At 40.3% G+C, this 12,363-nt stretch overlaps 1 long non-coding RNA gene across 1 annotated transcript; it reads left to right on the top strand.

Annotated features, from left to right (window-relative positions):
• Positions 1-296: 296 nt before the first annotated feature.
• On the top strand, positions 297-1,921 carry LOC144323051 (uncharacterized). Its single transcript, XR_013388598.1, has 3 exons — positions 297-758; positions 1,317-1,610; positions 1,811-1,921. It is a non-coding gene; the product is annotated as an uncharacterized LOC144323051 (long non-coding RNA).
• Positions 1,922-12,363: the final 10,442 nt, after the last annotated feature.

The following is a 12,363-nucleotide window of genomic DNA, read 5'->3' as shown; positions in this document are numbered from 1 at the left end:
AATTCAAGTGGAAGTGGTAACATGGTTATACTTTTTCAGAGAAAAATTTTTTTTCCAGCCAAAGTCCAAACCATGAAAAATTATGTATTCCTTATGATACTGGATGAGGGATTTTTCTTTTTACTCCATTTTTATGCTACAGGTAAACTCTAACCCAGTTTTAGTTCACTATTTGAGTTCCGGTTCCTTATCTTGTCTTCTTCACTTCATGGCCATTGAAAGACACACTGCTTGGTTACATAGACAAGAAAATTCCATTATGATTATTAAATCATCAGTACCTGATTAACGTTCAAGTTGCCAGTTTCTCCATTTTTAGAAATAGTTTCTCTATTTTTAGAATTAGAGAAACTCATTGGATTTTTCCTTTCTTGTAATGTCAGCTATATATTTAAGATGATACGCCATATTTTATTTAATATTCTTAGACTTACTGTCACATGGTGAAGAGTTATCCTTTAAAAACTCATAACTGCATAAGTCAAAGCATGTGTACTGCTTTAAGGAATAAACCTCAGATATTCTAAAGGCTGGAACTGGTGTTTCTGGGAAACAGACCTTCTCTTTACCTAATCTCAGATGAAATACTCAAAAGTGTGTTTGGTGTTGTTTTGACAAGATTTTGTACTTGGAGACAAGACATAGTTAGTATAGAAAGAATATCCAAGTGGTAGAGAAAACTCAGGATAGCATCAAGACCTACTGAGCTCAGCAAAGGGAGCTTCTTATGCCTGGTGGAGCCCCATTCAACAGCAGAGGTATTGTTTACAGACACATGTGCCTGGGGTGCGGGAATGTCTGGAACCCCTGGGGAGCTGTGCTTTTCTTGAAATATACTATTTCTTTCTTTATAAAACTGCCTATTTTGACACTAAAGAAACTGTATTATTGATAATTTCCCATTTCTTATGTCAGTAATGACTCTGCACTCTTTGAGCTAGCAGTTTTATGTTTAGGTAATAAAGTGCTCATCATAGGCATGATTGACAAAAGAAATCATCACCATCATCATTTAATTAATTGATTCATTAAATTAAAAGGCCAAATTGGGTTTTGTTAAACACATCAGGATACAAGTAAAGGATGGAGTTGGTAGCTGTGGCTGGGCATGCCAGGCCTGACAATGCATTACAAATTAAGACAATACATAATAACATTGTTCTTATTATCACCATCATCATCACCATCCTAGTGAGCATTTTACCAAAGAAGGAATCCACTGATGTATTTTTTGTCATCATTAAAAACCATCTACTTGTTCTCTCTTCTCCCTCCCTTCTTCTTCCGATTTTTAAATGTCTGATGACTCTTCCCAGATCCAAAAATATTACAAGACAAGCATACGCAAGACAAGCGAGCTGCTCAAGGAAGGAGTTGGCCATGGTGCCTGCAGTATTAGTCAGCCATTACGCCCTCACGTACAGACTGTACGTAACTCAAGCACCTGCTCTCCTGTTGGCTTCCGCAGCATTACAACACAAGCTCCAGAACACCCTGAGTTTCAGAACGGCGACATATGATGCCATGATCTGGCTGCTGGAAATATCATCTCTTACTTGAAATGGCAGCAAATGATCTTTTGTTTTTCCTCCCAACCAAAGTCTCATTAAGTATGGCCTTTAATACCCATTTAAAAAGCAAACACTAAAAGCAAATGTCTTTCCTTGTTCCATGTTCTCTTTCCTCTTCTGGTGCTTGCTTCTCAAATCTTCCTTATGACACATGAGTATCTTATGCATTTTCTATTTCTCTTTTTCTCCTCTCTTAATCATACTTTTTTTCTAAAGCTGAACTTCTTGTTCTTCCACAGGATTGGTCTGCTGCTGCCCTGGGATGTGTGGGTCTTATGCCTCCCATTCCCGGCACTGTTGGGAGGAACTCGTTACTATGAGGCTCTTCAAAATGTAAAGTGGTAAAAGAAGCAGGTTTAGGATAATTAAACATCATTCTCAATTTCCTGCCTCCTCCCATTTTTATCCTTTCAGTTTTGAGGATTTCCTCATGCTCCTCCAAGTCCTTATATTGAGCCAGTTTAAAATGGAAGTGAAAGCATTCTTGAGTTTGCAATCTCTTTTCCTCTGGCACTAGGCTCCTGTCTGTCTTTTCATGCATTTTTCATCTTCCATTAATATTTATCGAGCATCACAATATAGTGGAGACTGTATAGCAGGGAAAACCATACGAAAGCACTTCAGCCACTGACGATGCAGAAAACATCTCCTCAGTAGCTCTTGACTTCTGTAATACCTTCTCTCTCTGCCTCCTTAGAATCCACTTCCAACAGTCATTAAGCCTAGAGAGAAGCTTTATCACCTTGCCTGGAGCTTTATGCTCTCCCTTGGATTATTATTCACCATTAAATACTATCTGTTTATTCCTTGTTGCCATGAACAACATTTGCGGGTTAAAAACCCGAAATATGAAACCAGAAAAAAAGCTACCTATGGTTGTTACAAATAATCACTGTGTTTCACGACCTTAGCCCAGAGAAGAGGGCATTAGTTTGTGAGGGATTCCTTTCTGTTCTGACCCCCGAATTAGTATTACAGTGTGTTTTTTTATCAAAATATTCTTTCCTGTCCTCCTCATGTGGCATGGATGCAAGTTTGTGTAGAACTGGGGAAGAGGGCATTAAAATAGAGTCTCCTGACCAAAGAAGGCAGAAGGAGGGCACTGCCTTGGCCTCTGGGATTCAAGGACATCTTCACAATCTCAAGCATCCTTTGCCGACTTCCCACAGGGAGAGAGCTGTTGTGATTGCATCCTATTGCATTAGTAGCACAGCTATTGGGTGATGGCAGACACCTACAGGTCTTCCTAGCTAAGCTTTACTGGAGATTCAGGGAGGAGAGGGTGGAGAAAGAAACAAGGGGGTAAATTTGGCCCTGTCCACCCCAAGATGTATTGTTCTCCCTTTCCTGAGTGGTCAGTGTAAATTTCTATGCCAGATGCAATTTTCAGGAGGCCTCATTAAACTGTCAGGAGAACTCCCAAGAGGCATAACCAGCCTCTCAGCAAGCAACATCTCATAGTAGTTTATTTATTTATTTTTCCCACCGTTGAAAAATGCAGATGAACCCATATTTGGAAATTTCTCTCATTCCCACAGCTCTAGCTAAATGGTAATTATGTTATATTTACCAGCAGCGTAAAGGATAATGTTTTAGGTTCAACATAGATGCTCTACTGTCCTAAATGTTGTCTGAGGCCTCATTTGAGCAATTTGGTATTTCACTATGAGGTGAGGAGGTGACTGAAGGAAAACCTCATTACTCGGTTTTATTAAATGTATAGTGAGTGGAGATTTTGGCTTTATATAGTAAATATATATATATTTAGTTTTTATTTTATTTTGGTATAAGAAGGAAAAAAATGAATAAACAAATGTAGATAAAATTATGGTGAAGAAATATGAAGAGGAATTCGTTTTGATAATAGTAAAGCTACATGTAGAAGTAAAATGCAGGGTAGGTAAATAGTATTAACATGTTTAAATTCGACTGAACCTTTTGGAGAAACTCAATAATTTTCTAGAAATTCTCTGTGAGAAGATTCTGGTAAGTGCTAGAAAGCGATTTGGAAGAAAATGGCTCTGAAAGGCTAGAGGTTCTCTGAGATGATTTATTTTAATTTTTTTAAAGATGTAGGTTATGTTACAGCTAATTATAAAATGGAAGCATGTTAGTGCCACAAGTTGAACTCATTTAAATGATTACCTGGGTGGGAGAGGCAAATAGAAAGGTGAGAGATGATGGCAAATGATTGGTTTAATTTTTTTTCCTACTTTTTAACAAGTTGAGGTTTTGTTTATGTGTGACCTTGATTTCTCTGAGAAATAAATTAGAAACATATGGGAAAATTAATCTAAAGAAGCAACACAAACCAATACTGTGAGTAGAAATTGTGGCTTGTTGAACATAGGAAAAAATAGGAGAGTCTGGGACTCAGTACATCTCAAACAGAACATTAATCTAGGCCCTGTTTTAATGATATTAGGTAAATTATCACAAAGACAAATTGCATACTGTATCTGGAAAACATTTGGACTCATCACATAGTTCCGTATTTATGGTTTTAACATAGTTATGATGAATTAGGACTTTAGATAACATAATTAAATCTGACTTCATATTCTACTAAAAGTTCTTCTGTTGGACTCAGTGAAATTACAGAAGCAATAATAGTAGAAAAGACTCAATAGAAAGTATAGTTAAAATAGGAATGCATGGAGAATATAGTTAATTAACTTCCCACTGTGCATATATTTCTCTTGGACCAGTTGACTATTTTTTAAAGTTAATGCTACACACACACACACACACACACACACGTATATATGTTTTCACAAAAGGTTTAATTGAGCTTTAAGCCATGCAGTCCATTTTGTGAACTTCTTAAATAATAATTGGGGAGTGGGAAGCTGGGAAATAAGCCAGTTATTGTACCATTAGTTTTGATTTTTTAGGCCCAAATTCTTCAAATTCAGGATCTTGAATTTCAAACATGCTACTGAATTGTGATCCCTGGGTGTAAGAATTTATAGGAGCCCCTCAACATAACTTCTTAGTTCCCCTGTGACAAAGTCATGAATCTCCCCACCACCTCCAACCTTGGCCCAGCCTTCACCCTGGCTAGCCTGTCTGTTGGGTGCTCAGGCACCGTGCCAAGCCTGCTACAATTAGTTTCCACAAGAGTTTGATGAGAGGCATAAAGTTACTATTCCAATTTTACAGGTTCAGAAGTGGAGGCTTAAGATGGCTGAGTACCATGTTGAAAATCATATAGCTAGAAAAGTGGAAAGGAGCTGTTTATCCATGTTGGCTCCTTCTAAACCTCCAGCCCTTTGCAATGCATTTACTTCGTGACTGCTATGGGGTTGGGAGGGCAGCCTGGTGCTTTGGAGCAGAGCAAAAGTGAAGGGCTCGCCTGGGAACCGAACCCGTGACCTTTGCATGATTATTAGCAGAGGGCTAACGAACGAACTCAATAGCAGAAGCATATATCCAGATTCCTCTCATATTGTTTTTTTTTTTTTTTTTTCAGCACAGGCTATGAAAATCAAGTAGGGAAATCTATTAAGACACACACACCGGGCCATTTCAATCCTTTTTCTAGATCATTCTAAAGATTTAAGTTTGGGAATATATACAAGTTGGAATGCACATAGACTTGTGTTTGTTCACATGTGGATATCAGTGTGAAAATATGCCAAGACAACTATAGCTGTGAAATGTGGATGTCATCATAATTGTACATTGATTCATGTCCATCTATTTATGTTCCTGTGTAAATCAACAAATGTGAGTGTGTGGTATGTCTATGCACGCACATAATGACCAAGGCATCACATCTTGCAATTTACTTCTGGACTGATTATCCTTGGAACTCTAATGACACAAACATTGGACACTTTGGAAATGAGAAAATCACTTTTACACATTTAAAATAAAACCACAGCGAATCTTTCATTTTGCAAGCCAATGTGGGGAAATCTGAAGTTCTAGCCTCCTCTCTTCTTGAGCAACTGTAAGGCTTTCTGCATAAAGTTTAAAAAATATCCTTTGCACAATAAAAAATTTTAAGAAGGTATCATTTGGTTTCAGTTAGGCACAATGGTTTTATTTCCGTTGCCATCAAACCAAAACAAGAAGGCAAGATGGTGTTAGAAACAGCTGAGGCTGGGCTGGAAGTTGGGGTGGGGGGTGGGGGTCATGGGTAGCTCAACAGGAGCCCGACAAGATCCTTCCCAGATCTGTGATTTTCAGATGAGAATTCTCCCCACCTCATGCTAACAGAAATGGAAGACGATCATACACGTCAAGGAGAGAAGGGTAAGAGCCATTGTGACTATTCCTCTGTGATCTCCCCTGAAAAGGAATTGCTTTCTCATCGCCAAGAATTTCTGAATCCAAGTTAGAGAGGAAAAAAAAAAAAATTAAAAAACGCTTGCCATGTTCTTAGTACCATTTGCCTTGACAGGAAAAACAACAGCATCTTGCCTCCTCAGCTTATTCCTCATCAGTGAACTCTTCCCCAAACAAGACACTCCACATCAGCCATTTGGGATCGCTTCCATCAGTGTTGTAATGAGCTCTTCTGTGCAGTTTGTACTCACTGCAGAGTGTACGGAAGCCAAGAGCAAGGAGTTGGTAATCTGGGCACCCACAGTTGTGATGAGGCATCTTCAGTGTAATCGTCCAAATCAAATATTTGGCTGTGCTTCTTCAGATGCGATATCTCATATTGTCACTGTGGAACTGGCAGGGGAGCCCGCGGTGGAGGAGCTGCGCCCGAGGGAGACGGGGAGACGGGGAGATGGGGAGACGGGGGCGGGGTGGGGGAGAGGCCTGGCGGCGCCACCGCCTTGCTGCCTATCTGTCGCCCTTTGTTCATCTCGGGCTCCATCTAAAGCTGCTGCACCGCTTGGACAAGGGCCAACTCCACATCCAGCTAACGAGGAATGAGGTCGAATTTGCCTTCGAGCAGCGAAGACTTTTCAATCATAGCCCTCCTACTCCTGGTATGTTACCATCGGATGACATTCTGGGCTTCTGTGCTGCTATCCACCACGGGGACACGGTGACATGCTTTTGAAAGGCACCCTCGAGTCAACATAGCAGTTTTCACATATGTGATTTCACTTGGTTCTTGAGGCAACTCTAGAAGACGGGCGAAAGAGGGTGGCGATGGAACGGTCCCCCTTGTCGGGGAAGGGGGGCTGAGGCCACAAAGAGCTAGTCAGGAAGTGAGGGACAGTCGCAGGGTCTGTGTCCACTTTGCCCAGCCCACTGTGCTGCTTGTCCATCGGCAGTGATGGCTCACCGAGAACTGTGCTGAGGTCTGGGGAATCATCCACCCTCACCTCACCAACGTGCCAGCCTCTGCCACAAAGTCTAAAAGCCGGAGAACCTCTGTGGCTCTCTGCAGAATTTGCCCAACATACTATTTTTATTTGCACACCTTTTCTTTTATGGTTGTGAGCAAAGGCTGATTATGCAAGCAGAGATTTTCATTAGCAGTCCTGTGCCACTCTGTGATTCCGGTCATGTCCAACTTGAAAGGACTCGGCTGACGAACTTGGTTTCCAGGCCCCGATAGCTCTCATCTCCCTCCTTTGGGGCTGAATCCTTCTAGGCCTGGACTCTGTTCTGCTTGTTCTCATGGGCCAATGGCTCATCCAGAAAACCTAGAACTCCCTCTTGAACTTCAGCCCAGTGGCTCATGTTTTTCAGTCCACTGTTAACACTTTCCTGTGTGGCCTGCTCACCTGCGGTTCAGAATATCACCTGTCGGGCAGCCCTGGTGGCGCAGCGGTTTAGCACCGCCTGCAGCCCAGGGCGTGATCCTGGAGACCCTGGATCGAGTCCCACGTCGGGCTCTCTGCATGGAGCCTGCTTCTCCCTCTGCCTCTCTCTCTGTGTCTCTATGAATAAATAAATAAAATCTTTAAAAAAAAAAAAAACAGAATATCACCTGTCCTTCGACTTTCCATAGCTGGATCTCACCCACCTGTTAGGACCCATGGCTGTTAGTTCTAGACCTCCCACTGCAATATTTGCATTTCCCTGCTGATTTGTTATCAAACATTTCTGGCATGTTTTTCCGCCTGCTGGTGCCCTGAACGTCACCAGGCCTACTCCTAGATTGTGTCTACCTAAATATACATTGTTAATTTTCAGATTCTGCTGTCCCTCAAGACTCCTTCCTCTTAATGTAGTTTCTCATACAAGTCAAGTCCATACGTTTCTCAGAATATAATGAAGAAAATCAATTCAGGTTACAATGGATCTTGAAAACAGATTGGGTTGTTTTAGATTTGATAAAGTAGGAGAAAGTAAGACATGGTAGATCCTGAAGCAGGTAAATGAGCTGATGAAAAAAGAATAAGGCAGCAGTCGTATGAAGAATAGAGTAGAGAGTAGAGCAATATAGTGGAGATTGAGATAAAGTTGTTTAACCTGAGTGAAGAAAAGAGCAGATGGGATCGAGGAAGAAAGGAAGCTGAGGGTTATTTCCAAAGATGGAGTAAAAACTCTTCATTGATTTACTCCTTCATCACACACTCATTTAGGGAAGCAACATACATTTAGTTAGCAAGTTTGTTGTGGATTAAAATGCACCTCTCAAAATTCATACGTTGAAGTCCTAACCTCTGGTATCTCTGGATGTGATCTTATTTGGAAATAGGGTTCTTGGGGATGTAATCAGTAAAGATGAGGTCATACTGAATAAAGTGAGCCCCTAATTCAATAGGATCAGTGTCCTCATAAAAAGAGGAAATTTTGGCATAAACGCACACATGCAAGGGGAAGATGATTTGGCAAGGCACAGGGACAAGATGGCCATCTGCAAGCCAGGGAGCAGGGCCTGGAGAAGATCCTTCCTTGACAACACTGAGAAGAAACTAACCTTCCAACACCTTGACTTCGGGCTTCCAGGCTCCAGAATTCTGGAACAATACATTTCCATTGATTATGCCACCTGCTTTGTGCTATTTTGTCATGGCAGCCCTAGCGAATAATAACATTTTGAATGTGACACTTCAAGATTCTGAGGACATGGCAGGGTGGGGGGCAGCACTGGGGGCAGAGCATGTCCTCTTCTTTGAAAAACAACTTGAGTGATGATAAAGGTGAATCAGAATGTATTCTGATGATTGACATTACAGAAAGAGGAAACAAAATTGTCTAGGGATGTGAGAGAAGTTCCATTTAAGGTGTGACATGGGTCTAGATCTTAAAATATTGGCAGACATTTGCAAGAGGGTAGAAGGGGCATCCCAAGTAGAGACAGAGTCAAGAACCCTGCAAAGACTAGGGAATAGCAAGGACACAAGTTGGGTGGAGGTATGTGTGGAGGAAGAGAGTTAAGAGTTGAGGGTGGATAAGTGTAGGTCAAAATAAGGACAGTTCAGCCACGGGGTTTGGATTTTTATTCTATAACAAACTAGAAATAATCCACATTTTGACATCAGTTCTGTGATGTGAGTGATTCTGATTTTTTTTTTTTTTTTTTTGGAGGCTAATTTTAATAGACATGAAAAAGGTGGAAGGAGTGGGAAGAGCCTGGCAGCAGGAGGCTCAGACAGGAGGTTCCTTAGATGTCCAGGTGAGAGATTAGCAGGTGAGGACAAAGGCAGTATCAGGAATGGATTGAAAGAAAGGGCAGGAACCCAGGCACATCTGTGAAGAGAATTGGATGTCGTTAGAACTATGAGTGATAGATGGTGAGGGATGAGTTGGAAACAATTTTAAATCACCCTAAAGTTATAGGATTTAGCGCAGTACCTGGCAAATTGGAGAGACTCAATTTATGTTAACTGATTATGTGGCTCCTGGTCTCCCCAGGTAGAAACTGAGCTATAAATACAAGAGATAGAATTTGTATAGAGGACGATTTGGAAGGCACGAGTTAGATTTGTGCTTTTACTCATTCAAAACATACATGAGTGTCTGCTCTCTGCCAGAGATCGACAATGGGTAGGGTTTTTCTTTTAAAACAAAATAGATTATCAAGAATATTTTGAGAATCAGTAAAAAGCACATATTGCAATGCTAAGAATATTCTGACTTGTAGTTGACTCACAAAAACAGAGAAACAAACAAAAAATAGAAGCAGATATTTCCATACCACATAATTTATTCCAAGCATTGAAAAAAGTTTTTTTTTTTTTAATTTTAACGACTAAATTCATTTTTTTAAAAAAACTGTCCAATTCAAATCCTGGATACTGAAACTTAACATAAATACTACATATGCCAAAAAAACCCACTATACCAAGTGAAAAAGAAGAAAAACTCCAAAATAATTGTAGGCTAATTCAATTGAGGAGAGATGCAAAAAAATCTCGCCCCCTAAGTTCCAGATGCAGGGGCTCCAACCCACCTTTCTCTTCTCTTGTCCCAACAGACGGGCTGTCGCTCTTTAACTTCTGAACCAATTTCTCCACATCAGAGCCGGATCCCATCCTTTATCAGGTTGACCCCCAAATCACTTAACTCCCTTCCTGTCAATTTCCTTCCCATTAACACTAGTGTGTCCCCTCTTGAAAAGCCCCACCCCCAGGTCCCCATGTCTGCATCCCTAATGTACCACCAGGCAGCCATATTTCCTGAAAGTGTCCACATATTTATGTACTCAATTTCCCCTAATCATTTCTGGCCCCCTGCTCTGTCCCCACACTTAACCTAGGGCAATCTGTCTCCTGTTCTCCTGACACCGAGAAAGTGTGTTTTTCAAGGATACCAGTGAAATGTCTGGGTTTAACACAATAGCCATTCCCAATTTAATTACTCAAATTTTTAATCCCCTTTGTCACTGTTGACCACTCTCTTATTTTGAAACAATTTCATCCTGTGTTGCTTTTCTTTAAATGTCTTTAAATGTTTCTTTAAATTTTCTTTCAGCCAACACTCGGGTCACTGGTTCCCAAGCTTTAATATCAATAAAAATCACATTGGCCTCGCTGTAAGAGGTCCTTATGTAGATTTAACAAGCATTGATTTGATTCAAGGTCAGGCAAACTCTTGAAAATCTCTGCCTTAAAGTTAGTGTTCGTCAGCTATGCATCTCAGGCCCTGGTCTGTCTTCATTCCATAGGCCCCGCTGAGAAATTTGATTTACTCCTGTGGCTTCCATTCTGTTCTAGACCTGGTAACTCCCAAAAGTCTACCTCCACTCTAGAACTGCTCAGTTTTTGAAGTTGGTAGCCAGACTTCTACAGAGCCCCAACTTGAATATATAGATCCAAATAGATTACAGACATCTCAGACCTCAGATGCCCCAGACTAAATCATGATGGTCCCTTCTCAGTATGTGTCTCCTCTATGACCCAAATGGAGGAGAACAGTCAGTTGGCCAGAACAGATACCAGTGCCCCTTGCCAGAGTCATCAAGGCCTCTTGAGTCACTTCCTAAAGATCTCTCAAATTTAATTACCTCTGTAATAGTAGGGACCTGCTCCAAGTCTCTGCATGTCCAGTGTGGTCAGCCTTCAATTTATTTTCCACACCATGGGCAGAGTAATCATCCTAAAGTGATCTGACCAAGTCTCTCCTCTGCTGTAGGAGCCTTCCAGAATCCTTCAGGTAAGAAATAGCTTCTTAACAAGGGCTTGTCCTATCCTTGGATAGCCTCCAATGATCTCTCATATCACACCTCACTGGTCTCCCACTCCCTGCCCTCCATGTAATAATAAAGTTCTTTGATTTTTTTCCCCCAGATATGTTATACTCATCTCACCACAAGAAAATAGCACAGGGCTTTTCTTTGTCTAGTACATGTTTGTGCCAATGCATCCTTCAAAACTTATCTTGGACTTCAGTACCTCTGGGAATCTTAAATAAAGTTCTTGAATTTTTTTAAGCCCCTGACACAGTCTCCTCTTATACCCTATATATCATTATCATAAAATCTGTTCCCCTTTATTATAATTATTTATTTAACCATCTGTAGATTGAAATCTCATTAATGGGAGAGTTTTTTTTTATGTTTACTTACTATTTTCATGTTAGTGTCTTGCATAATACTTAGTTTAGTGGACAGTCAATAGTTAATTGTTGGATAAATGAAAAATAATCAACCATGGTGAATGACTTGTGGGTAAAAGTCCTTGTGTGCATTTTTGTCTCCCAACTAAAACAACAAAATCTCACCAGAAGAAAGCTTATTGCCCGTTGTCCTATCTGAAATGTGGAAGGGATTCTTGTAACCCCCTTCTTGTGAACTTGTGAACATGAAGATTAAAGTAAAAAAAAAAAAAAATGTCAAAGGAAGAAATAAGGAGCCTGGGTTGTGGCTTACATCTTTAAGCAACTTCTCAGCCATAGATTACTACATCTAGATCAGATGTTACACAAAAGATAATTTCTTGTAATTAATTAAGCAATTGTCAGTTGAGTCTCTCTTACTTGGTGTCAACAATACTGCCAACTTTCACCCTTTTGATCCAAATCATGAATGCAAATGTTGAATAATAAAGAGAATGGCTGCTTAATAAACTATTTATTGCCCTAAGAGGATCATATAACTCAGGTGCCAACACACTTTTTCTGTAGAAATTGAAGTAAATATTTTGGACTTTACAAGCCAAATGAATTACTTAGCTCTGCCGTTGTAGGAAAAAATGGTCATAGACCAAAGGTGTGGCTGTGTGTCAGTAAAACTTTATTTATAAAAGCAGGTGGCAAACAGATTTAGCCCATGAACAGCATTTTCCCACTCCCTGATCTAAACAAATGTTACTTCATTCTTCATAGTCATTGAAATCTTCTTTGAATAAATATTAGGAAGTAGCACCAAAAGTACTATTTAAAGAGTTGTTCTTGTTGAAAAACATAGGTGAATCTCTCTTCCACTAGTTTT

This window comes from Canis aureus, chromosome 11 (assembly GCF_053574225.1).
Source record: "Canis aureus isolate CA01 chromosome 11, VMU_Caureus_v.1.0, whole genome shotgun sequence".
NCBI classification, from domain to species: domain Eukaryota; kingdom Metazoa; phylum Chordata; class Mammalia; order Carnivora; family Canidae; genus Canis; species Canis aureus.
Note: the sequence above shows the minus strand (reverse complement) of the source record. Positions and strands in the feature narration are given on the sequence as shown.